The 27827-nt window shown below is 41.8% G+C and overlaps 1 pseudogene; it reads right to left on the bottom strand.

The window, feature by feature from the left end:
- Positions 1–27827, bottom strand: LOC148341985 (uncharacterized; annotated as a pseudogene).

Below are 27827 nucleotides of genomic sequence, written 5' to 3'. Positions count from 1 at the left end.
TCAAGGATCGCTGCTATTCTCACCAGCACAATTGTGACTCTCCGCATGCTGTTTAGTGGAGAATTTTTTAGCGCAAACGCTGCAACTGAATGGCTTTTCTCCACTGTGTGTTCTTGTGTGGTGTTGTAATTGGGAGTTATGATAGAAACTCTTTCCACAAACTAAGCAGGAAAAAGGTTTTTCACCACTGTGTGTTCTTGTGTGAATTATTAAATGAGACCTTTGAGAGAAACTCTTGCCACAAACTGAGCAGGAAAAATATTTTTCACCACTATGTGTTCTTGTGTGGATTTGTAAATGTGACTTTGTTGAGAAGTATCTTCCACAAACTGAGCAGGAAAAGGGTTTTTCTCCAGCGTGTGTTCTTCTGTGTTTTGTTAAATTTGACTTTTGAGAGAAACTCTTGCCACAAACTGAGCAGGAAAAAGGTTTTTCACCACTGTGTGTTCTGTTAAACCTGCCTTTTGAGAGAAGCATTTTCCACAAATTGAGCAGGAAAAAGGCTTTTCTCCACTGTGTGTTCTTGCATGACTTGTTAAATGTGATTTTCGAGAAAAACGCTTGCCACAAACCGAGCAAGAAAATGTTTTTTCTCCACTGTGTGTTCTTGTGTGCGGTTTTAAAGACAACTTTGAAGTTAATGAGTCAGTGTGACATGCCCTTTCCTCTTTGGCTTGCCCATCATTGTCATCATAATCATCATCAGGAGAGCGTGATAATGTGTCCTCATTATGTGCTTCCGATGGCCCCCGGTGGTCTTCATCACCTTCTGTTGTCACGTGATGACTTGAGCTGCTGCTTGGAGGCTCCGCCCCTCTGTTGTCCTCACTCTCACCCTTGTTTTCATCTTCTCTCTTGTTAGGGAGAAAGTTAACTGGTGACTTGTTGATCTCCTCCTCCTCCTTTTTGATGTGAGTCAAGTCTGGCTCCTCTTTCACAGAACGGAGATCGTTTTCATTGACGTCTGCAGGACACAAAAAGACAAACACACATTTGGTTTGGTCAAGTCAAACCTCAGGCGGCGACTTTCAGTGCTACCTTGACTTGTGCCTGCCGCACACGGAGGAATGCGTGCGACCCCGATTTGGACCGGACCATGGGGGCATTTTACAAAATTACGTCCTACGATGTTAACCTCCATTTTCTAGCAGCACAACAGTGATAAACGAGCATTTAAAAAGGAAGCACGTTGCGGCTGAGGCCCGATTTCATTCCTGACATGGTCACAGACGTTTCTGGAAGCGAGCTGAAGTTAGCACACACAGGCTATTGTGTGCGTCTGATGGAACACTTGTTGTGGGACCCTCACATATTAATGGGGGCCACTGGGGGCCATCGCAACATAATGTCATTGATAGAATAGGAATCCTTCAAGTGAAATATGTTTACAAGTATTTTTTTTTTGTATTTAGAGATAGAACTAATGTTCCTGGGCTTGTTGGTAGAGAAGGGGGTTGTGACGTTCTCCCTTTTTAAGCCCATAGTAGGCCAAAGATGCAGATGCATTCCTTGCAGCATGCGCTTGTTCACCGATGAGATCCGTGCAACCCTGGATGGATGCATCCAATGTATTTTAAATGTTTGGATGAGGTGAAACTATGCACATGTGCACAAAACTTCACTTACACCCGACCAAGCCAGTACAAAGTTCATAAATAAGACCAATACGTACTTGATAATCCTTTGTGTTTTATCCACTAAAATTGATCAACCGCCATTGATGTTTTTGCCGCAGTGCGGTTTTAGAGTCAGGTTGAATCATTCCAGAAGGAATTGCTTGAACAAGATTTGTCAAAGAAGTTTTTGTCAAAAACGAGACAAGTCTGCACAAATGAATCACCCAACCAAGATTGTCTTTGTCACTTGCGAGGAGCAGTCTGCCAAAGAGAAAAGCTTTCCCGCTCCTGTGCGGCGTTTTATTGAAGCACAGCATAGCAATTTGTATATGTCAACTCATAAATAATGGAAAAACATGAACACTCTGACTTTATACCACCCGTCCTCACTCTTCCTGTTGTTCGAACGGTTTCAGCTTACAAGACATGTTTGGGTCACACATCTGCGAAACGGTTTCCTGTCAAACACGGTTCAAGACGTGCATCTGTTTTTGTGGCTTCCTGCTAAACTGCCAGCATAGACACAACTCTGTTACCACTGAACTCACGTTTTCCTGTTTAAGAGGTCCATGTTTTTGTGACCTTCTATTAACCTGTGTGGTTGATGTGTGGGTCTGGCTCAGCTTCCCTCCGGACAGGTCGCCGAGCATGGCAGAATTGGTGATGGAAAAAAATTCTCTGACACAGCCATTTTGGTTAGAAAGAGATTTTATTCTCGTCACATGCTGATGTCAAAAGAAGTCTCCCCAAAAAGAAAAAAGGGAAAGGTGTCCCCTCTCTCCGGCCTTCCCTTCTTATAGGGAATGGCCACACCGGACATGAATATTGAAGGTTTGTATTACGATTGCTGGCATTATTTTAAACACTTACGGGACAGAAGGTCAATTATTTAATTTAGCAGGTTCATATTTACTGAATACGTTCAACATTGATTAAACAAAAAGCATTTATCAAATGAATGTAGAAGTGCAGTGCATCGATAAGATTGACTGGGATTGTAGTCATGGTGTTTACTGATGCATTCATATGCTAAATTTCTATGACTTAGTTTAAATTTAAGACCTCAAATTTGCACACAGTATTTTCATGACCCACACTCTCATTCAGAACAGATTCAGTCTGCTCAGGTTAAACTGATGACAAACCAGATAGCACTTCATGGACAAATACGACTAAACACATTCTCCACATAGGCCATAGAAGATACAAACATATCAAGTTGGGCAGGGGAGGACGACACAGGGACGCGATCAAGAACACCAAAAATACATAATTTGATCTGTGAAAACATACACCACACAATCTGTACACTGACGAGATTACAGGGGAAGGAGAGACGGAGAGACGCAGGGACTGCCGCCTGCCTGAGAAGGTCAGCCTTGGACCTGGAACGTGGACGGGCCGGGGGAAGGAGCAAGGACGACCGATTCAACCTACATGACCCTTGACAAAGAAAACCTCCTATAAAATGTGAGGCTGGGCTGAGATCAGCGCGCCATTTTTCGATTGTGCTCGTCTGATTATAGTTTCTCGTCAGATTAAGAAAAAGCCGCCCAGATATCTGTATTTGTACTATTTCCTGAACTCCAGAAATCGAAGAAACTAAAATATCGCAACCCTAATCAGCTGTTGTTGAGTCTTTATTTGGCCCTTTTCTTCTTGAGTACAAAAAACGAACACGCATTGGAGTAAGTTTGGCTTTTAAGATTCATTTACGAAATGTTTCTCATTTTCTCGGTGGCTCAACTCCAACAGTGGATATAAAAATACACTACATCTGTCAGCATAGTTTTGAAACATGATGACATGACAAACTTAATTTCTTTCACACCATTTAAAAACCGGAATATGTAAAATGTTAAATAATCAGTTCAAATTTTAAACTGAGAAAAAAACACGGAGTTTACCTTCCTCTGTTGGTTATTCTTTGGCATTTAATTTCTGCACTGATTTCATTTGGCATAAACAAATGTTCAGCAAACCGGCAAGTAAAAGGCAAGAATTAAAAATAAAACGGCAATAACCTTGAACGCATTTCCCCAAACAACTTAATGTTGTGATGAATATTTCTAACGATAGAAAGTCGTTCTATACAAAGCAAATGAGAGTAAAACGTGTACAAACCTGCTTTGTGTGGCACAACACGAGGCTGGTTGCAAACTTCGCCCAGCAGTTGAAGATGTTGGTCGTTCTCTTCTTTTATTCCACAAAGTTCCTCTTTGTACTTGGGTGTCATTCTAGCACACATTTTCAAACGCCAATCTCAACAAATCCGCACTTGGTCTTTGCTTGGCGATAACTCGTGTGCTTCTCTTTGTTCGACCAGATGAAAGAAGATGGCATCGTCCCACTGAAAGGATTTCCTGTTCGTCACGAAAGCGGAAGAACAGGACACACCACGCTGTGATATGATTGGCTGCTGGCTGTGTGGAGCACTGTCACCAACTCACCGACAGATGTCGCCATTTGCGATGCAAATCATCCTTATCTTCTTTTAAACATAGAGAAAAACCTAAGATGCACATGACCAAACATTTTAGTTCCCAAATATGAACTTGACAGATGTATTGAATTTTACTTTTGTTGCTGGTTTTGTTTTCACATCTGACACCATGTTGTTGGTTGGACAGTATTCCAAATGTATTTCTCTATTATTAACAGTTGACATGATAAAGTGAAACTTTATGTCAACATATTTGCCTTTTTACAGGGTTTTTCGCCAGCGACGTGGTTGCGAATTTTAAATTAAAATACATCACTGTTTTATTCTCTAAATGTAAGAGTCTTAAAAAATGGTTTCAGTGTTTATAACTTAACTAACTTAAATATTTCATTATTCGTTTCAGTATTCATTAAACTACGGTGATTCATTATTTATTTCAAGATTCATTGAACTGTTTTAGTAATAATTTAGTATTCAATGTTTACTCGTTACTGTAGTTACTTTTTCAATATTTGTGTCACTATTTTGTTCAATCTTAATATTAATATTAATAAGGCTTTGGCCTTACAGCAAGCAAACCAACTTGGTGTAAGGCCTCAACCGCAGAGAGAAGAAAAATGGTCGTGGAGGAGGTGCGCCGCCAGGAAGAGGCTGAAAGGTCTGCAAAGGCTGTCTCGCTTGCCAAGCAGGGACAGTGGATGAGGTGGGAAGGCCTGGAGAAAAGAAAGCTTGGCTGGAGGGATCTCTGGGAGATGGAAGCTAGCAACATCAGCTTCATCATCAGAGCTACCAATGACGTGCTCCCATCCCCAAAAAACCTCCACCAGTGGTATGGCGAAGATCCAACCTGTGCCCTCTGCCCAACACCAGCAACTCTCAAACACATCCTGACTGGTTGTAAGACCAGCCTCACACAAGGCCGCTATACCTGGAGGCACAACCAGGTTCTCAAGAGCTTGGCAGCAGTGCTTGAAAGCAAGAGAATTACCATCAACTCCTTGCCCTTAAGAGCCACCCCTACCATTACAGCACCAAAATTGGTCAGAGAGGGACAGAAAAAGCCCCACCATCCTTTTCTCAAGACAGAAGTTGGTCAGCTAACCAAAGGCCCGGGATTGGAAGATGCTGGTCGACATAGGTCAGCAACTAATCTTCCCAGCAGAGATTGCAGCCACCACCCTAAGGCCAGACTTAGTGCTGTGGTCCCCTTCACTGAAGGCTGTCTACATTGCAGAGCTGACAGTCCCGTGGGAAAATGCAGTTGAAGAGGCCTTTGAGCGTAAGAAGTTGCGCTACACTGAACTGGCGGCGGACGCACAACAACGAGGGTGGAAAGCCAAGGTCTATCCCGTCGAAGTTGGATGCAGAGGGTTTGTGGCCTCATCAACCATCAAGCTGCTGAAAGACCTGGGCATCCATGGACAGGCTCTGCGGCACACAGTCAGATCGCTCTCTAAAGCGGCTGAAAGAAGCAGCCAGTGGATCTGGATGAAGAGGAAGGACCCCAATTGGGCTCATAGATCAGCAAAATGACCCCCGCATCCCCTCCCCATCCCACCACTAATCTCCGTCATCCCACTTGAGTACCCAGGGCAGAACCATCCACCACAGTTGATTGGGCATGGGACACAAGCGCGGGCGTGATCAACCCGCCGCTGGCCACCATCGATGAGGGTGTCTAGTGATAAAGGCCGAAACACCCAGTGATTTGATGGAACACTACTGACGATGTGTCCCAAATTGACATCTCTCCCATCCCAACCATGAGACACAAGCCCCATGCCACTCTCAACAGCAAGCCTAACCTCATGCGAATACCATCTATCGGCACAATGGACAGTTTACCATCACGTGCAGTGTTTTATGATTCTATATATATATATTTATATATATATATGTATATATATATATAATTTTTGGGGGACGAAGAAATATATTTCAGAAATACGTGATGAAAGCGTGACATCATCAGAAGGCGCGAGGGCCACCGAAAAACCCTTTTTTATCTCATCTTTTGGCGGATCATATCAAATATAACGAACTAAATGGTATCAACATTTTAGGCTCAGAGCTGACTATCACTCAGTTAGCAGACACGGGGAGGACATGCAAACTCCACACAAGATGGCCGGAGCCGGGATCGAACCCGATCAGCTCCGGCCATCTTGTGTGGAGTTTGCATGTCCTCCCCGTGCCTGCGTGGGTTTCCTCCGGGTACTCCGGTTTCCTCCCACATTCGAAAAACATGCATGGCATGCCGATTGAACACTCTAAATTGCCCCTAGGTATGAGTGTGAGCGCGGATGGTTGTTCGTCTCTGTGTGCCCTGCAATTGGCTGGCAACCAGTTCAGGGTGTCCCCGCCTACTGCCCGAAGATAGCTGGGAAAGGCTCCAGCACTACCCCCACCACCCCCACCCCCGCGACCCTAGTGAGGAGAAGCGGTTCAGAAGATGGATGGATATATATATATATATATATATATATATATATATATATATACAAGTGGTGTCAGAAAAACGTGTTTAATCCAACACCCCTCTTTAACGGCGTCAATATTTTTAACGAGCGATTACGACTCATCTTGGCCTAATAAACAAAGTAGTCCTATGACGTAGCACTGACGCTTGCGAGACCGGAAAAAAAACATCAAGCATGCGAAATTTAGGACACGCCTGCATGGGCTTGCTGTGGGGATTTTTCGCCGGTTTATAGAACTAAAAGCATCATGGCGATTGGTAAAAATGACGCAAATTCAATTCTGAACGGCAATTTTTTTTTTAACTTACCTCATGGTGTCATTGATAAGAGCAAAGTCATTTGTGTGTATTGCCATCGTGAACTGAACTCCTATCGCAGCACGTCCAGTTTAAAATACCATTTGATTGTCAAGTACACCGCTGATGCCAATTCTCCAGCCCCTTGTCAAACCCAGGCATCCATGGATAATTTGCAACTGAAACCGATGGATGGATCAACTAAATTGAGACTCACCAAAGCCATCGCGAAGTCGGTGGCCACTGCGTGTAAGCATCGTGGAGGACGAAGGTCTGGCTGAAATACTTCGCATTGCGTCTATAGATATCTTCATTGTAACCCTCATTCAAGATTTGCAGGAAGCGGGGAAGGCGGAAGCGGTCGCGCTCGCGCTCATCGTCAGGAGAACGTGATGATGTGACCTCATTATGTGCTTGTGATGACCCCCAGTGGTCTTCATCACCCTGTGATAACTTCAGCTGCTGCTTGGAGGCTCCGCCCCTTTGTTGTCCTCACTCTCACCCTTGTTTTCATCTTCAGTCTTTATAGGGACACAATTCAGTGGTGACTTGTTGATCTCCTCCTCCTCCTTTTTTATGTGAGTCAAGTCTGGCTCCTCTTTCACAGAACAGAGATAGTAGGATAGTAGGACACAAAAAGACAAAACACACATTTGGTTTGGTCAAGTCAAACCTCAGGCGGTGACTTAATTGTTTCTACACTGCTACCTTGACTTGTGCCTGCCTCACATAGAGCAATGCGTGCCACCCGGATTTGGACCGGTCCATGGGGTAGGGGGGAATTTCACCAAATTAAACCTCCCTTTCATAGCAGCACGGCAGTGATAATCGAGCATTTAAATACATAAAAATGGACAAAGCTGCATAAGGGTGATTTTATTTTATTTTTTTACATAAGCTTTAGGAATGTTTGTATTTGAGAACGGTGTTTTTTTTGTGTTCACTGTGTGAAGGTTCATTTGTTCTGACATACCTTATGATCCTAGGATCTGGTTTTTAGGAGATGTTGATATGATTCATGTGGATTGTCACAAATATAATTTGTTAGCCAGCACTGCTGGGAAAAAAATAGTACTCGTCAATTGGAAGTGTGAGAAGTCACCATCACAGAGTCACAGGTTGAATGAACTTTCTTCTTATTGTACGGCAGAAAATATTTTGTTTGGAGTTCGGAGGAAGCCCACAATCTTTGGAAAAATCTGGGGAAATTTCCTTTACATTATGCCAACGTTGTCTCCTACCGGGTAGCATTTCTGTACTTGACAGGGGTTGTTCAAATATTTTTGGTTTAGCGGTAATGTAGCATAATATTTATTTATTTATATTTTTCATCTTGACCCTTAGTTGGATTTTTATACTTGCAAAAAATATGTTTGATTGGTTTGTGTGTATGCTGTTTTGATGTTAATAAAAGCTAAATAAAAAAAAGGCAAAAACCTTGAACGCATTTTCCTCTAACAAATGGATGTGTTGATGCATATAGTTAACAATAGAAAGTTGTTCTTTACAAGCAACCAAACCTTGACCCAGAGAGTCTCAACAACTATAGGCCGGTTTCAAATCTTCCGTTTATTGCAAAAATTCTTGAAAAGGTCGTAGCGCAACAACTTAATGAATATATGACTGCTAATAATCAATTTGAACCTTTCCAATCGGGTTTTAGAGCCGACCACTCTACTGAGACGGCCCTTGCTAAAGTTACTAATGATCTTCTCATAGCTATGGACGCCGACACCTCATCAAAATTACTCTTACTCGATCTTAGTGCCGCTTTTGATACCGTTAATCATAACATATTATTAAAACGCCTTGAAACGTGTGTTGGCATTTCAGGTTCAGCGCTTTCTTGGTTTAATTCGTATCTGTCGGAGAGGACGCACCGTGTAATTCATGGCAATACGACTTCGGATCTTTGTAAGATCACATGTGGAGTTCCGCAGGGATCGGTACTTGGACCTCTATTGTTTAGCATCTACATGCTACCGCTTGGTGATATTATACGGAAATATAACATTAGTTTTCATTGTTATGCTGATGATACGCAATTATCCATGCCGTTGGATATAACGAATCCACGTGATTGTGATAAATTAGAGGAATGTCTTGCCGAAATTAAACAATGGATGTCTTTCAATTTTTTGCGTCTTAACTCAGATAAAACCGAGATGCTCATCATTGGACCAGCGCGTCATCTGTACTTTTTCAAAGACACCACTCTGAGTATCGATAAATATAATATTGCCCAAAAGGATTCAACAAAAAATCTCGGCGTTATATTTGACGCAACTATGTCGTTTCAAATGCACATAAAAAATATAACTCGAACTGCGTTTTTTCATCTGCGTAACATTGCTAAAATTCGCCCAATTCTATCAACTTGTGATGCAGAAATCTTAATCCATGCGTTTGTTACGTCTCGCCTCGACTATTGTAACGCTTTGCTCTCGGGTCTCCCCATGTCGAGTATTAAAAGTCTGCAGTTAGTTCAAAATGCAGCAGCTAGACTCTTAACTAAGACGAGAAAGTTTGATCATATTACCCCGATATTAGCCAATTTGCATTGGCTTCCGGTCCACTTGAGATGTGATTTTAAAGTTCTGCTACTTACTTTTAAAATATTGCACGGCTTAGCACCTTCCTATCTCGTTGACCTCGTGGTACCATATGTTCCGTCCCGAAACCTTCGCTCACAAAATGCTTGTCTTTTCGTGATCCTCCGAGCCAAAAAGAAGTCCGCAGGTTCTAGAGCGTTCTCTATTCGGGCAACAATTCTTTGGAATGCACTTCCCTCAGATATTAGAGGTGCCACTTCAGTAGAAATGTTCAAAACACTATTAAAGACGCATTTATACTCTTGTGCATTTAGCTGAAATATCTGTTGGCCTGTTTACTGCCGCTTCTTCTCTTTTCTGCCCCCTCTTCCCCTGCTTGGGAATTAGGTGATGGGGACATGCTTTGAAGATTACGGCACTGACCAACCGGGGAGGGACCTGCTCTGCCGAAGTCGTCTTCATGCAGCGCCTCTTCTGATTTCCTTATATTTTAGAACTTCGTTGAACTACTTGTTGGCCTGTTTACTGCTTCTGTTCTTTGTTTTTTTTTCTGTTCCCAATTCCCGGGCTTGGGAATTAGGTGATGGTGATTCACTTGGAAGTGGCTGTTCTGAATTTACACCAACTGACCGGTACAAGATCGAAGGCTCATCCTCGGATATGCTGCCATGGAGATTACGGCCCTGGATGAGGACGCACTCCACTGAAGTCATCTTCCTGCAGCTCTTCTTTTGATTGACTCTCAGATTATTTCATCTAACATTGTATAGCATCATTTTATGTGTCAAATGTTGCCCAGTTGGCATCCATTGCAGCCTGGAAGGGGGATTCCCCCATCTGTGGTCCCTTCTTAAGGTTTCTCACTTTTCCCCTACTGAGGTTTTTGGAGTTTTTCCTTGCCCTCCTGGGGGTTAATATCAGTGGATGTCGATTGTGGTTATGTAAAGCCCTTTGAGACTGTCTCTGATTAAGGGCTATACAAATAAAATTGACTTGACGTGACGCATATGCATTCCCATCACGCTAGTCTTTGGGATTTCCCTCCAAAAGTCCCCCAGAGGGAGAGCAGATGCGTCTCCCCGTTGATACGACCAGTCTACTAGTGACCACCTTAAATTACTCTCATACCCTGGAAGGTCACTGACCTGGCGAGAGAATTGCCACCACCATAAACAATGCTCAGGCCTATTTTCTATCTCTTTTATTCAGAAAGTGAAATATTAAATGTATGTGAGGGGATATTTGAAGACTTTGAGTTTTGTTCAATGGACCATACCTATACGACCCAGCCAAACACAGCGAGAAAACCAGCGCTGACTCCAGTCGCCATCATGTTGCCAACTCCTGACATACCAAAACCTTTGAGAGAAACTGAGCCGATTTGCGTTTCTCTTTCTGGTTCTTTTTATAGTTCAACTTCTAGTTTAGTTTTTCACCTTTTCACACTGCGTAATGAAGGCCAGTTGAGCAAGTGGAACAAGTGATTTTATTGATGACTGTGGAAGTTACCGATTTCATAAGCAGTTTCTTCTCACACCTTTTCCATTAAGTACGATTAAAAAGACAACTGAAAAGCATAACGTTAACAAATGTTATTCCAGGCAAAGGCAATTAATTTTATTTACATGTTTGAAGTAAACACACACAAAAAAAAATCATCACTCAAACACAATGGTTCTTCTGGCAATGATCACATTGGCTTAGTGTCAATAAAAGGGCTATGCAAAACTAAATTTATCATATTTCATTCAAAATCACATTTACATCTTACCACAAAGAGTCAGTTCCTTCAGTTTTTTGTTTTCTTTTTTTAAGCTTCAAGGATCGCTGCTATTCTCACCAGCACAATCGTGTCTCTTAGCACTCCGTTTAGTGGAGAATTTTTTAGCACAAACGCTGCAACTGAATGGCTTGTCTCCACTGTGCGTTCTTGTGTGCATTCCTAAATTTGACTTTACAGAGAAGCTTTTGCCACAAACTGAGCAGGAAAAGGGTTTTTCTCCACTGTGTATTCTTCTATGTTTAGTTAAATCTTGCTTTTGAGAGAAACTCTTGCCACAAACTGAGCAGGAAAAAGGTTTTTCACCACTGTGTGTTGTTGTGTGTTTTGTTAAACTTATCTTATGAGAGAAACTCTTGCCACAAACTGAGCAGGAAAAAGGTTTTTCTCCAGTGTGTGTTCTTGTGTGCCTTGTTAATTGTGCCTTTTGAGAGAAGCTTTTGCCACAAACTGAGCAGGAAAAAGGTTTTTCACCACTGTGTGTTTTTCTATGTTTTGTTAAAGTTGACTTATCATAGAAGCTTCTGCCACAAACGGAGCAGGAAAAGGGTTTTTCTCCACTGTGTATTCTTCTATGTTTAGTTAAATCTTGCTTTTGAGAGAAACTCTTTCCACAAACTGAGCAGGAAAAAGGTTTTTCACCACTGTGTGTTCTTGTGTGTCTTGTTAAAGTTGACTTATACAGGAAGCTTTGGCCACAAACTGAGCAGGAAAAAGTGTGAAGAACATTATAGGAGCAATCATGTTATCGAATGTAATAAAATAATATCACACACAGTCTAATATCACACAACAGTTTGATTTTACATACAGTCCAATGTTATGCACAGTTTAAATACATAACACATAAATACATAACACATAAAGTTTCATGATATTGTTACTAACTCTAGTTCATTTATTAACTAAAATCTAGGAACTAACCATCACACCACCGCACTTAGGTTAGGACGACCACTTAGGTCAGGGCAACCGAACAAACTCCACTCCTGAATACACACGAGGGGAGGCGGACATGGACCAAGTAAACACCAGCTGGACCGAAGTAAACATGCCCTTGACAATTTAGGTACCTTTGAATCGGTCGTATGTACTTGTATTGATTTCTGTATTGATTGAAATGTGTCGGCACATGTCGACGTGACTTATGATATTCAATAAAAGGCTTGGAGAGAACTGGAGGTTCAGAGATCAGACCTGTTCACTGGGGTTTCATCTCTCCCGGCCGGAAACTTGTAGTCTGCTGTCCGTGTCTGAATTCCTACTTGCCGAGGCGTGAGTCGCTCCCCCACATAGGGGTGATTCTCCCTTGACAAAAAGGTTTTTCACCACTGTGTGTTCTTGTGTGTTCTGTTAAATATGTCTTTCTTGAGAAGCATTTTCCACAAACTGAGCAGGAAAAAGGTTTTTCACCACTGTGTGTTGTTGTGTGTTTTGTTAAACTTATCTTATGAGAGAAACTCTTGCCACAAACTGAGCAGGAAAAAGGTTTTTCTCCAGTGTGTGTTCTTGTGTGCCTTGTTAATTGTGCCTTTTGAGAGAAGCTTTTGCCACAAACTGAGCAGGAAAAAGGTTTTTCTCCAGTGTGTGTTCTTGTGTGCCTTACTAAAGACTTTGGAGAGAAGCATTTACTGCAAACTGAGTAAGAAAAAAGTTTTTCTCCACTGTGTGTTCTTGTGTGGTTTGTTAAATGCGACTTTTGAGAGAAACTCTTGCCACAAACTGAGCAGGAAAAGGGTTTTTCTCCAGTGTGTGTTTCTGTGTGCCCTTTTAAAGACAACTTTGAAGTTAATGAGTCTGTGTGACATGCCCTTTCACCTTTGGCTTGCCCATCATCATCATCATCTTTTTCATCATCATCGTAAGTATCATCATCGTGATGAGCATCTGATAATGTGTCCTCATTATGTACTTGTGATGGTCCCCATTGGTCTTCATCACCTTCTGTTGTCACGTGACTACTTGAGATGCTGCTTGGAGGCTCCGCCCCTCTGTTGTCCTCACTCTCATCCTTGTTTTCATCTTCAGTCTTGATTGGGACACCGTTCACTGGTGACTTGTTGATCTTCTCCTCCTCCTCCTCCTTTTTGATGTGAGTCAAGTCTGGCTCCTCTTTCACAGAACAGAGATCGTATTCACTGACGTCTGTCGGACACAAAAAGACAAACACACATTTGGTTTGGTCAAGTCAAAGCTCATGCGGTGACTTTGTCTTATATTGTTTCTACTGTGCTACCTTGACTTGTGCCTGCCGCACACGGAGCAATGCGTGCGACCCGAACTTGGACCGGCCCATGGGGGCATTTCACAAAATTACGTCCTACGATGTAAACCTCCCTATCGCAGCACAACAGTGATAAACGAGCATTTAGAAAGGAAGCACGCTGCGGCTGATGCCCGATTTCATTCCGGACATAGTCACAGACGTTTCTGGAAGCGAGCTGAAGTTAGCACACACAGGCTATTGTGGGCGTCTGATGGAACACCTGTTGTGGGACCTTAACATATTGATGCAGACCACTGGGGGCCATCGCAACATAATGTCATCGATAAAATAGGAATCCTTCAAGTGAAATATGTTTACAAGTATTTCATTTTGCATTTAGAGATAGTTTCATCGTGGGTACTTTTTGCTTCCATTATAATCTGGATCCGTAAAAGAATTAAAGGGGCCCTGGAATCAGAGTGGCTATTTATTGCATTTTTTACGTTTGTTTTTTTTTTTTTTTTACCCAAAATGACATTTATCCTGCTAGTACATTCCGACATTCCCCTTTTTCCTTTTTTTAAATAAAATTTCTGTTTCTAAATCAAATTTAAAACAAAATTATGTTTGAAGAGACAAAATCCCTTCACATAAGCATTAAGCAACAACACTTTCACTCTGACTTTCATGTTGACATATTTGAATGACTGTTTATATTAAAGTTATCCAATACATATTCAAATTAGACTAAGATACACCATAATATTTTAAGAGTTCACTAAATTATTTTGGAACTGCAATGATGCTTAACTGCCATAGGGTGTCAGTAATGAGTAACAAAGTAACACAAGACCTCCCACTGATACATCATCATTGTCATTTGGATAAATTACCAGGAACTAAATGTTCCTGGACTTGTTGGTAGAAAAGGGGGTTTTGACGTTCTCCATTTTTAAGCCCATAGCAAGCCAAAGATGCAGATGCATTCCTTGCAGCATGCGCTTGTTCACTGATGAGATCCGTGCAACCCTGGATGGATGCATTCAATGTATTTTAAATGATTGGATGGGGTGAAACTACGCACATATGCACAAAACAGTGCAGAGCCACCGGAGGTTCATTGACTCTTACCCGACGAAGCCAGTACAAAGTTAATAAATAAATAAATAAGACCAATACGTACTTGATTTTTTTTAAAAAACTTAATATTTTGTGTTTTATCCACTAAAATTTATCAACCGCCATTGAGGTTTTCGCGGCAGTGTGCACATTTTTAGAATTCCTTCCGTAAGGAATTGCTTGAACAAAATATAAAAACCAGAAAATGTAAAATGTTAAATTATCAGTTCAAATTTTATACTGGGAAAAACACGGAATTGACCCCCCACTATTGGTTATTCTTTGGCATTTATTTTCTGGACTGATTTCATTTGTCATAAACATATGTTCAGCAAACCAACAATTAAAAGGCAATATTTAAAAATATAACGGCAATAACTTTGAACGCATTTCCCCCAAAAACTTAATGTTGTTATGTATATTTTTAACGATAGAAAGTCGTTCTTTACAAAGTAAATGAGAGTAAGACGTGTACAAACCTGCTTTGTGTAGCACAACACGAGGCTGGTTGCAAACTTCGTCCAGCAGTTGAAGATGTTGCTCGTTCTCTTCTTTTATTCCACAAAGTTCCTCTTTGTACTTGGGTGTCGTACTTTCACACATTTTCAAATGATGATTCCAAAAAATCCGCACTTGATCTCTGCTTGGCGAAAACTCGTGTGCATCTTTTCGTTAGCGGCTAGCTAGCTTACAAGCTAAGCTAACAAGCTAAGCTAACTGCACCGAAAAGCATCAACGCGCGAAGATGAGGTTATCGGGACACAAAGACTTAATGAATTATGTCGAAGTCCTTTAGAGTAGAACTGGACATCCTGTAAAAAAATTACAGTCAGTTCCACACTAAATCAGAAGAATTTAGCGGCGGGTGTTTTTGTTCCGGTGTGGACGGGTCGGTGGATGTGGTCGAGGTCGAAGATACGCGCTTCCTGATGACGTCATGCTTTAAACACGTATTTTTCAAATATATTTCTTTGCCTCTGTGTATGTTTTTACACCTGGCTGTTCTATTTCAATATATATTATATATAATATTTTAATTCGGTTGATCATTTTTTTTCAACAAAATTACTGCATACCACCATGATGGCGCGTTGGCCTCTACGTCACTTCCGGCTATGCTCTGAGAAGCCTCTGCTGCTCCAGCAGTGGGACGTTTACGTTTCTCCTCCCGAACTTGCAACAATCCTGTGGTTCACTCGGGCTGAAAATTGTATGAATATAATGTCTGCATATACTCGCAGTGCTTCTCAATTATTTCACGCCCGCCCCTACCAAGAAGAGAAAGATTCGCGCCCTTCACCACCATTTTTTTTCTGTCTTTGTATATTGATGTAAGATTGTCAATAAAATATCCCTTAACTAACCTAAATTGCTAAGAAATATAATTTTGAGAACTATTATAGTGAGGATCTCGAAACTCAGTACTCTGTTGTGCAAATATTGATGAGATGACAAATATTTGTCATGTTATTGTTGGAGTTGGGTCACCGTGGAAATGAGAAGTATTTAGTAAATCAACCTTTAAAAGTCAAACTTACGCCAATGCGTGTTCGTTTTTTTGTGCTCAAGAAGAAAAGGGTAAAAAAAAAGACTCAACAACTGATTAGAGTTCTGATATTTAGTTTCTTCAATTTCTGGAGTTCAGGAAATAGTACAAAGACAGATATCTGGGCGTCTTTTTCTTAATCTCACGAGAAACTGCACTCGGGCAAGCACAGTCGAAAAATGCGGGCCATCTTTCAGCCCAGCTTCAGTTTTCATAGGAGTTTTTTTATGTCAAGTGTAATGTAGGTTGAATCGGTCGGCCTTGCTCCCTCCCACGGCAGAGGTCCACGTCCAAGGGAAGGTCCTCCCCAGGTTAGTCATCGTCTGGATAAGTTGATTGCCGTCTGGTCCCCAAGACTGGCACGCCAAGGCTGGCCTTCTCCAGCGGGCAGTCCCTCCGTCTCTCTCTCCGCTGGCATTCTTTTGTAATCTTGTCGGTGTGTGCGCGTGTATGTGCAGGTGTATGTATATGTCTGTGTGTGTGTATGTGTATGTGCATGAGCTCCGATCTCCAATTGTTCTGTCTTTCGGAATATGTTTCTTTTTATAGCGTCTGTGTGACACCTCCAGTGCCCAATTTGGTATGTTTGCATCTCTACAGCCAATGTGGAGAATGTGCTTCGTCGTATTTGTCCATGAAGTGCTGTGAATGTGAGGGCAGCTCATGGAAATGCTATGTGTAGAGGTTATTTTAGATTCAATTAGTTTCTTCTTATTTTCGTTGTTCAACCTCTTCGTTTGGTGGCGAATAAAAACAACTTTTTACGCGTGAACAAACACTGATGGTCGAAGCACGGCAAAAAGACCGTGTTGCTCCTTCGCCATCATCTTTATTTCTTCTTCAACCAAAAAACACTTTCTTCTTCGTGCATTACAGTAAATAAAGAATTGCGCCCTCTAACGTTGACACATTTCACTCCACAAATCAAAATAATTACAAAAGACAAAGAAATGTATAATTTCTTCTCACAAACATATAAATGGCAAAAAACAAATATTTGCAATCATTATCCATAAAAATATAAACATTTGGGAAATGGCGCAAACAACTCATATTCAGAGACACAAAAGACAAGGGCCGGGAAAGTCTCAGAGTGTTGCGAGAACACTATATCGGCAAAGGTAGGCCCCGCATTGTCTCCCTATACATTGATGACGGCGCTGAAGAAAGCGGACACAGAGACCGTGACTGAATAAGTCATCAGAGCTGAACAGAATATCATTATATTATATGGCGAGCGAAGAGTTGATGATGGCAATGATTATGAGAGGGCTACGGGAAAAATATAAGCCTTTCACGTTAATGGTGACGCACGACTCAATGGACGTTTCGCTGGGGGAGTTCAAGGCCAAATTATGGAACTTCGAGGCAGCGGAAGACACAGGATCACTCGCCGAGGAGGCCGGAGGGACAGTGATGAAAGCACGGGCGGCGCAAAAGAAGAAAAGCAGACCGCCGACGGAGCTGGCGTGTTGGTGATGCGGCGAAAAGGGTCACCGTAAAGATGACTGCTCAAAGACTATTTGGTGTAGTTTCTGTTAACACACAGGACACACGGACAAAGCATGCCAGAAGAAGCGCGGACAGAGCGCCCGGTACGCACGCGTCCAAAAAGGCGGAGATGATGACGGCGGTGGCAGCCATGAAATGCAACATGATGACGCCAGGAGAGCAACCGGAGGTGAGGATTACTCCTTCAAGACGGAGACTGAGAATACCAGCTGGACAGCACAGCAGATGCAACAAAAGGTACTGACTGTGGACACAGGTGCATCGTCCCACTTTATGAATGACAAAAGATGGTTTAAGAACTTTGTGAGCAATTTCAGGCCGGAGAAACACAGCATGGGGCTCGCAGATGGGAAATGTGTTTTTGGGCTGGCACAAGGCAAGGGAAACGCACAGGTATGTCTAATAGACAGTAAGGGGCGTCGGTGTAAAGTTACGTTCAAGAACGCCCTCTACATCCCATCCTTGCCTCAAGAACTGTTTTCCGTGAAGCGAGCTACAGCTAAGAGTGCCAAAGTGTTCTTCAAGGAAGGCGAAGACGTTCTTACGGCGCCTGATGGTCCAACATTTGTTATTTATTATGTGTATAAAAGAATGTACTACTTGAAAACAGAGTGTGATAAAAATGGTGTGTGTAAAGTCAGCCATGATATTCAGACATGGCACGAGATAATGGGGCACTGCAACTATGAGGATATATTGAAATTGCAAAATGTAACAGTTGGCATGCACATTAGTGGTGCGAAACACAAGCTTGATAAAGAATTAGAATTAGAAATCCCTTGTGTGTGTGATGTATGCATAAAAGGGAAGTTCACCCAAACGAGAAACCGAAATCCAACTGACAAGGTAAAGACATTGCTAAAACTGGTGAACACAGATTTAGCTGGTCCGATTAGCAACAAATCCATTGATGGTTTTAAGTATGTGCAATCTTTTACAGATGTGTATACAGGTGCGGTGTTTGTTTATTTTTTGAAAGCAAGGATGATGGTGATGCTCTTCAAGCTACCAAGAAGTTCTTATCTGATGTAGCACCATATGGCACTGCGAAATACATACGGTCAGACAATGGAACCGAGTTCACAAACAGAGACTTTAAGACACTGCTACGAAAGAACAATATGAGACATGAAACCTCCTGTCCTTATTCCCCACACCAGAATGGGGTAGCTGAGAGGGAATGGCCGACTCTTTTTGATATGGCCAGGTGTAAACTTATTGACTGCAACTTACCAAAGAGCCTGTGGCACAATGCTGTTCAGGAGGCGGCATATACAAGGAATCTGTGTTTTAATAAGCATACAGGCACCACTGACAGGAAAAATGTGTCATTTATCAAGGATGCACAAGTTCGGGTCAATATGCGATGCCTATCAACAAGACAGGATTAAACTTGACTTTAAGTGCGAAAAAGGACACTTTGTAGGGCATGACAAAGGCAGTCCAGCCTTTCTAGTTTATTATCCAGTGAGGGAAAGGTGTTCCCACAGACTGGTAAAGTTTGTCACCAAGACAACATGTGAAAATGAAACGCTGACTTATGAGTTAAACCTGCAACCTAGAGTGAGTTGTGAAGTCAAAGACACCCCACAACCTAGTGCGAGCACAGACATACAAACTGGTGGTTCAAAACAACCAAAAGATGATGATGACAAGCACCCTAAAGGGACACCACAGGTCCCAGGCAGTGGGAGATATCCTACCCAAGAACGAAGACCACCGGGTTATCTAAAAGATTATACTCAAGACAGCAGTGAGGAGGATGACAGTACACTTGTTAGCATAGACCACCGCAACAGAGTAATGTGCAATATTCCCCTAAACTTTAAAGAGACCTGAACATCAACTGAGTCAAAAAAATGAAAGAAATCAATGGACGAAGAGATGAAGTCCTTAGAGGACATCCACACTTTCACTTTGACTAAATTGCCAGATGGCAGAGAGACAGTGGAAGGGAAGTGTGTCTATTCAATCAAGGAAGGCAGTGATGGACGTGAGATGTACAAGGCCAGGTTTGTAGCGAAAGGCTATAGCTAGAGAGCAGGAATAGACTATGGTGAAACATTCTCACCGACAGCAAATCTGACTCGTGTACGGGTGGCGATGCAAAAGGCTGACGTAAAAACAGCTTATTTGCACGCACCCATTGATAGAGAAATATACATGGAACAACTTGAGGGTTATGAGAAAGGAAGAGATGGGCTAGTGAATGAGCTGGAGAAGTCCATTTACGGCCGAAAACAATTTGGACGTAATTGGAATTTATTACTTCACAAATACCTAATCGGGAACAAATTTATCCAGAACCCAGCAGACCACTGTGTATACACGAAAGAGTCTAAAGTAAAAGGGAAAGTGATAATTGTTATCTGGGCTGATGACCTCATCATTGCCGCCAATAACACAAAAGTGGCTTCGAGGAAGTGAAGAGCATGCGATCCACCAAGTTTAAAATGAAGGACCTAGGCAGGTTAAAACATTTCCTTGGCATGGTCTTCAGCCACTCGGAAGGCCGTGTAAATGTGACACAAAACAAGTACCGTATTTTTACGGCCATACGACGCGCTGCCTCAAAGGGCACAACACCAGTTGAGGGTGCTATTTCTGTCTTTAACGCATATACTAGGCACGCCGCATTACAAGGCGCTAGCTTGTTCGCTAGTTCACTCATGATGGCGAACGCCGCATTACAAGGCGCTAGCTCGTTCGCGCTAGCTCATTCGCGCTAGCTCAGCTGGGTTTGCGCTAGCTCATTCGCGCAATCTCAGCTGATGTCAGCTCACCAGGACTCAATCCCATTAGGAATTGCTGTCAGAGATATCACCCCATTTTAATGACAGATGTCATGAAGCTATTAGGAGTCACTGTCAATAACAATGACTTTAACCAATCACAGGTGTCTTGGCAATAGTCTACTAGATAGCGTCAGGGGAGGGACTTCACTGGTCACCACACTCCTTAGAGCAGGGATGTCCAAACTTTTTGCAAAGGGGGCCGGATTTGATGTTGTAAAATATGGGAGGGCCGACCCCGGCTGACAGAAACTACATAAAGAACAATATATTCAAACACATTTTAGCAAGTGATTCTGTGTTTCACATTTGCTTTTTTATTTTCATTTAAACAATCAAACATGTATTTTGGTTCATTTGAAACATGAACATCACATGCAATTGAATATTTGCTTAACTTTTTTTCTTTAACAGAAGTAATTATAGTCTTGAGTGCAAATAATATTTGAACATGAATTATATCATCACGGGAGTTCAATGTTCACAGAATTTTTGAATTACAGAAATGATTATCCACAAGTGCAAGGACTAATTTGATATATATGACATATCATCAAATATAAATGTTGAAGGAACATTTTATTCTGGAATGAAAACCGACAACTTGTCTAAATTTGTGACTGAACAAAACAAAATTAAGTCAGTTATTTAAATGACAAATGACTCGCCTGCATTAATGTGACGGGTGATACTGAGATCTGGACTGCAGCACAAAGGCCAGGTCTGGCTCAAAGGCAGTGGTATTGATGCGCAAGGTGAGAGTCTGTGAGCCGTGTCCTCACGCGACTCTGATTTAAGTTCATAACCGAGAATGTCTTTTCACACAAATACGTCAACCCAAACAAGCTCAGCATTTTCCTAACAAACTCTCAAATCTCTCGAAACCTGCCTTTATCCATCTGTCGGTAAAAGTTGTCGAGAGAAAGTTGCCGGTGTCGACTGCGGCTCTCTGCGTCACACTGCAGCTCAATGAGCTCCAGCTGGGTTGGAACATTGTCTGTGTCCACGGAGAAAGGTGATGAAAAAAGAGAGATATGCTTCTCAATAGCTGCAAAATCCCGAAAGCGTCGTGTGAACTCTTCAGCCAAAGACTTCATATCTAATGCGTACTTTGTTTGCGCACTGATATTGCTCTCAGTCAACTTTCCTTTTTTTGTTTATTTTCGCCATTTTAGAAATTGGGGGTAAAGGTCACCCGGGGTGATGTCGCAGAGTGGGTAAATTAGGAACAGCAATTAAGAAGAGAGCGAACTAAGCACTGTATATGTGCGGGCCAGAATTTATTAATTTTATTACAGAGACTGCGGGCCAGATGAAGTTTGACCCCGGGCCGCATTTGGCCCCCGGGCCGGACTTTGGACATATCTGTGCTAAAGGGAGGTTTACATCGTAGGACGTAATTTTCTGAAATGCCCTCATGGTCCGGTCCAAATCGGGGTCGCACGCATTGATTCATGTTCGGCAGGCACAAGTCAAGGTAGCAGGGTAGAAACAATATAAGACAAAGTCGCCGCCTGAGGTTTGACTTGGCCAAACCAAATTTGTCTTTTTGTGTCCTGCAGACGTCAGTGAAAACGATCTCCTTTCTGTGATAGAGGAGCCAGACTGGACTCACATCAAAAAGGAGGAGGAGGAGGAGATCAACAAGTCACCAGTGAACGTTGTCCCTATAAAGACTGACGATGAAAACAAGGATCAGAGTGAGGACAACAGAAGGGCGGAGCCTCCAAGCAGCAGCTCAAGTCATCACGTGACAACAGAAGGTGATGAAGACCACCGGGGGCCATCACAAGTACATAATGAGGACACATCAGATGCTCATGACAATGATGATGATGCTAATGATGATGATGATGATGATGGGCAAGCCAAAGGTGAAAGGGCATGTCACACTGACTCATTCACTTCAAAGCTGTCTTTAAAAGGGTACAGAAAAACACACAGTGGTGAAAACCCATTTTCCTGCTCGGTTTGTGGCAAAAGCTTCTCTCTCAAGTCTTATTTAGAAAGGCACACAAGAACCCACAGTGGAGAAAAACCTTTTTCTTGCTCAGTTTGTGGCAAAAGCTTTTCTTTCAAGTCATATTTAAAAAAACATACACGATTACACACTGGAGAAAAACCTTTTTCATGCTCAGTTTGTGGCAAGAGTTTCTCTCGAAGGTCTCATTTAATAATTCACACAAGAACACACAGTGGGGAAAAATCTTTTTCCTGCTCTGTTTGTGGAAAATGCTTCTCTCAAAAGGCAGGTTTAACATATCACACAAGAAAGCACAGTGGAAAAAAACCTTTTTCATGCTCAGTTTGTGGCAAGAGTTACTCTGACAAATCTAGTTTAACAAGCCACACAAGAACACACAGTGGTGAAAAACCTTTTTCTTGCTCGGTTTGTGGCAAAAGTTTCTCTCAAAAGTCACATTTGACAACGCACACAAGAACACACAGTGGAGAAAAACCTTTTTCCTGCTCGGTTTGTGGCAAAAGCTTCTCTTTAAAGTCACATTTAAAAAGGCACACAAGAAAGCACAGTGGAGAAAAACCTTTTTCATGCTCAGTTTGTGGCAAGAGTTTCTCTGACAAGTCTCGTTTAACAAGCCACACAAGAACACACAGTGGTGAAAAACCTTTTTCTTGCTCGGTTTGTGGCAAATGTTTCTTTCAAAAGTCACATTTAACAACGCACACAAGAACACACAGTGGAGAAAAACCTTTTTCCTGCTCGGTTTGTGGCAAAAGCTTCTCTGGAAAGTCACCTTTAATAAAACATAGAAGAATACACAGTGGTGAAAAACCTTTTTCCTGCTCAGTTTGTAGGAAAGGTTTCACTCAAAAATCAACTTTAACAAATCATAGAAGAACACACAGTGATGAAAAACCCTTTTCCTGCTCAGTTTGTGCCAAGAGTTTCTCTCAAAAGTCGCATTTACGAAACCACACAAGAACACACAGTGGAGAAAAGCCATTCAGTTGCAGCGTTTGTGCTAAAAAATTCTTTTCTAAAACGGGTGCTGAGAGACACAATTGTGCTGGTGAGAATAGCAGCGATCCTTGAAGCTTAAAAAAAATAAAACAAAAAACTGAAGGAACTGACTCTTTGTGGTAAGATGTAAATTTTGAATAAAATATGATATATTGAATTTTGCAAACCTCTTTTATTGACACTAAGCCAATGTGATCTGTGCCAGAAGAAGCAATGTGTCTGAGTGATGATGATTTGTTTTGGTGTTTACATTAACCATGTAAATGAAATTAATTGCCTTTGCCTGGAACAACATTTTTTAACATTATGCTTTTCAGTTGTCGTTTTAATCATACCTAATGGAAAAAGTGTGAGAAGAAACTGTGCTTATGAAATCGGTGCCTTCCACAATCATCAATAAAATCACTTGTTCCACTTGCTCAACTGGCCTTCATTACACTGTGTGAAAAGCTGAAAAACTGAACTCGAAGTTGAACTAAAAAAAGAACCAGAAAGAGAAATGCGAATAGTCTCAGTTTCTCTCAAAGGTTTTGGAATGTCAGGAGTTGGCAACCTGATGGCGACTGGAGTCAGCGCTGGTTTTCTCGCTGTGTTTGGCTGGCTCGTATATGTATGGTCCATTGAACAAAACTCAAACTCTTCAAATATCCCCTCACATACATTTAATATTTCACTTTCTGAATACATTTCTGACTGGCCAAATACACTTTCTAGGTTGAGCTCTATCAAGTGTTTGGGGTTTGTTGCTAAGCAGAATCTCACTTCGGAAAAACTATCATTTTGTCAAATATACAAAATACTTTTTTCATGCTATATTATATTTTTTATACTTTGGATTGCTTATATAATGAAATCGGGAAATATTGAAATGTAAAATTAGCAACGACATACAGACTTAATGCAATTAATAAGAAATATAGAAACATTTTATAAATATTGAACACATTGAGAAGAGTTAATCTTGAAATAAATATTGAAATATAAAAAATACTTAGGTATTAAATTAATTCAATTACCCGACCCCGGATGAGCGGCAGAAAATGGCTGGATGGATGGAATGATTTAAATTGCATACATATTCAAATGAACAAATATGTTAAGAAATATTCAAGTGTGAAATAAAAAGGTTTAAATTAATATTGATATAATTCCACATTAAAATAATTGAATAAATATTGTAGTATTACATCAGCAAGCTTAAATATACATTGAAATAAATAAAAAAAAAAAGTCATGTATTTTTAAATGGCCTACTATAGATATGGGAAGTTCAAAGAAGTGACCAGTCTTGGTTCTGAAGTTCCGATGTAACCAGATACTGCCCTGAGAGAAAATAGGCCTGAGCATTGTTTATGGTGGGGGCAATTCTCTCGCCAGGTCAGTGACCTTCCAGGGTATGAGAGTAATTTAAGGTGGTCACGAGTAGACTGGTCGTATCAACGGGGAGACGCACCTGCTCTCCCTCTGGGGGACTTTTGGACGGAAATCCCGAAGACTAGCGGGATGGGAATGCATATGCAACAAGGGAAAATTAGATATTCATGTCCTATTTGGGCCTTCCCTATAAGAAGGGAATGTCTGAGAGGGGGCTCGCACGTTTTTGGGGAGACTTCTTTTGACATCAGCATGTGACGAGAATAAAATCTTTTTCGAACCAGTTCTTTTTCATCACCAATCCAGCCTTGCTCGGCTGCCTCTCCGGAAGGCAGCAAGGACCCACACTTCAAAGACAAATTACACTACATATTGAAAGAAAAATAATACTCAAATATTGAAATAAGTATAGAATTGAATGAATAAACCACAAAGAAATAAATACCTCCTGGAAAATATCCTTATTATCAACATTTCTCAAAGCACAACATTTCGATCAGATTGAGTTCTTTCTTGCACATTCTTCAACAATCGTAATTTTTTTTACTTTTACTTTTTAAGTTACTTCAGTGCATTTCACACCTGTGCCTTCAGTGAAGTCCTACTTTGTCCTACTTGAATAAATCCCCATCAAAATACCATCATTTATGACACCACGGCTGGACAAATAATATCCAGAAACACACTTACGCACCACTGAGTGAGTGTTGGACGATATAGCTTCTCTTGAAAGGTCCGACTTGAAAATGTCCTTGCAAGTGTATCTGCAATTAAATCCACACTTTTCCCTCCTTCGGCCATTGTGGTTCAAAAAAAGCAAGAATATATTTTAGATTTCCGAACGGTCGCCAATTACGACTTTTGGGTGTGTTGATTCAGCATCGCGCCGCCCCCTCACGAGTGAGTATCCAATCACAAAACGCGTTCATCACCCTCAGCATAAGGCCAGCGAGAAGGCTCACTGTAACCAACTCGTGATCTGATTGGCTATCGCAACCGTCTAACAAATATGAAAGCTCATTGACTTTGACAGAAGAGATGCTCGCACAATTGCATCTTAAGGCCTCGGAACGCATAATGCGTGCTCCTGCTATTGTGAAACCTGCCCGGCAAGATGAGCGAGCGGAATTCCGATTGGATTCAAAACTCTCACCTAAAAATACAACGCTCAGCTATAATATGACATCAATGCGACGATTATGATCATTTTTTTTTTTATTGATTATGTTCGGCCAACAGAGAAGGCCTTGAAGGCCCAACACTGAGTTACTTAATAGCCTAAATTAAACTTTACTTTCATGAATAGAGTTAAAGTTCTGCTTTATTGTAGGATTTATGTAATTAATAGCCTTTGATGGACTTTAGTGTACTTAATGTAAACGGGTGACGCTGAAAAATCAAAACAGACAGCAATTCAAGTTTAAACCCATCTACGTGAAATGCGCTTTAGAAATAAAGTATATTTTTGCACACATTACGAGTTCCTCCAGATCGACGCTGACCTCAGTGATGAAGAGAGCCAATCAAAAATCGCAACCCAAAACACAAGCAAACAGGAAAAAGTGACAAACAAGAAAGCTGGGAAAGTGAAGAGTGTGAAACAGGTGAGAAACCCAACAACATTTTACGTTTGTATTTCCATACGTTGTAATTTATGGACGGGAATAATTCTTCATTTCTACTTCTAACATAGCGCAACTGTTGGTCTGGTGAATGTATAATCTTGCGTTGAGCCGCCACTACAATGAGTTAAGATTCTAATATGCAGTGGGCCTCAACATAGATTATGTCAGGTCAGGGATTTCGACAGGGGTCCCCGACAAATCAAGGGATGGATATACAGGAATGGGTCCCGGTTTCGACGAGATGGCGCCGAGGAGCAACATAAGGGGAGTCCACATCTGTTCTCGTCTTGGGGGTTTTGGATGGCCATGTAAGGGCAAGTAGGATGAGAATGCATATGTAACAGGGGAGAACTGGATATTTATATCTTTTGTTAGCTTTCCATATAAGAAGGGAAGGCTCGAGAGCGGGGGCGGGGGGGGGACACACACCCTTTTTTGGGGGAACTTCTGGCATCAGCCAAATTGACACCAATACAATCTTTTTCCAACCACCGGAGTGTCTCAGAATTTTTTTTATATCACCACTCCAGCCTTGCTTGTCGACCTGTCCGGAGGGAAGCTGGGCCAGACCCGCACATCTCCAACAATAATATACCACAAAGGTTAAAAGTCGTTGTTTATTAAATAGTAGATGGCGATAAAACCAGTCTAGTGTGGGGTACTCACGTCTTTTTTTTTTCTTCCTCGATGTCCTCCTGACGTTATAAAACTTACTACACAAAAGAGATCCCATTTTCTTTGCACAATTTCTTCAGTGTTTCAGTGTTTTTTGCACCACCTTTCTGTAAATAAAACTGCAACAGCTTTAAATGTGACACAGTAAGGCACACCGTGATCACCTGACTTGGCTCAGTTCTCCAGTGTCTGCGGTGCACAAAATGTGCACCAGGGAGCCTCCAACTGCAGCGAGTTGCTTAAGTTTTGGCACAATGCCGTTGTACGCTCCAACGTTAACGTGCACACAGCGACCAGTTTAGCGGCCCAGTTATTCAAGCCTGCGTCCACGAAAAGTCTCACTAGTCCGTCAGTTATGGCTTGTGCGGTTCGATCAGCACCCAGTTCAATTAGTCCAACGAAGTCTGAGGTAAGTTCGCCGTCACTGGACACCGACACGACGTCAACGATCTCCTGCTCAGTTTTTGTGATGTCCTCCGATCCATCAAAAAGCAGACCCAGGTCTTTGAGCCTTTATAAAACGCACCTCTTTTATCAGCCATATGTGGATGTGAGCGGCAAATCTTGCACCACATTTCAGTACGCTCATCATTAGCTTCAAGCCACGGCACATCTTGGAGCCACTTTTTTGAAAATGCTCTCTAGTTCGGCTCAGGCTCGCTTGGCTGTTTCTTTTTTGGTGGTGAAACACCCAAAAAGTTGCTTCAAGTCTGTTGGTTTTTTTGGGCATTTTTCACCTCGTTCGTTGTGCTTCTGATGAAATAGTGGATTGATGGCAGTGTGTACAGGTACGCAAAGGCGCGTCGTGACGCACTTGACGTTCCGCAT

Source organism: Idiotropiscis lumnitzeri, chromosome 2, assembly GCF_059441095.1.
Source record: "Idiotropiscis lumnitzeri isolate Australia: NSW breed Sydney's pygmy pipehorse chromosome 2, RoL_Ilum_1.0, whole genome shotgun sequence".
Lineage (NCBI taxonomy): Eukaryota > Metazoa > Chordata > Actinopteri > Syngnathiformes > Syngnathidae > Idiotropiscis > Idiotropiscis lumnitzeri.
Note: the sequence above shows the minus strand (reverse complement) of the source record. Positions and strands in the feature narration are given on the sequence as shown.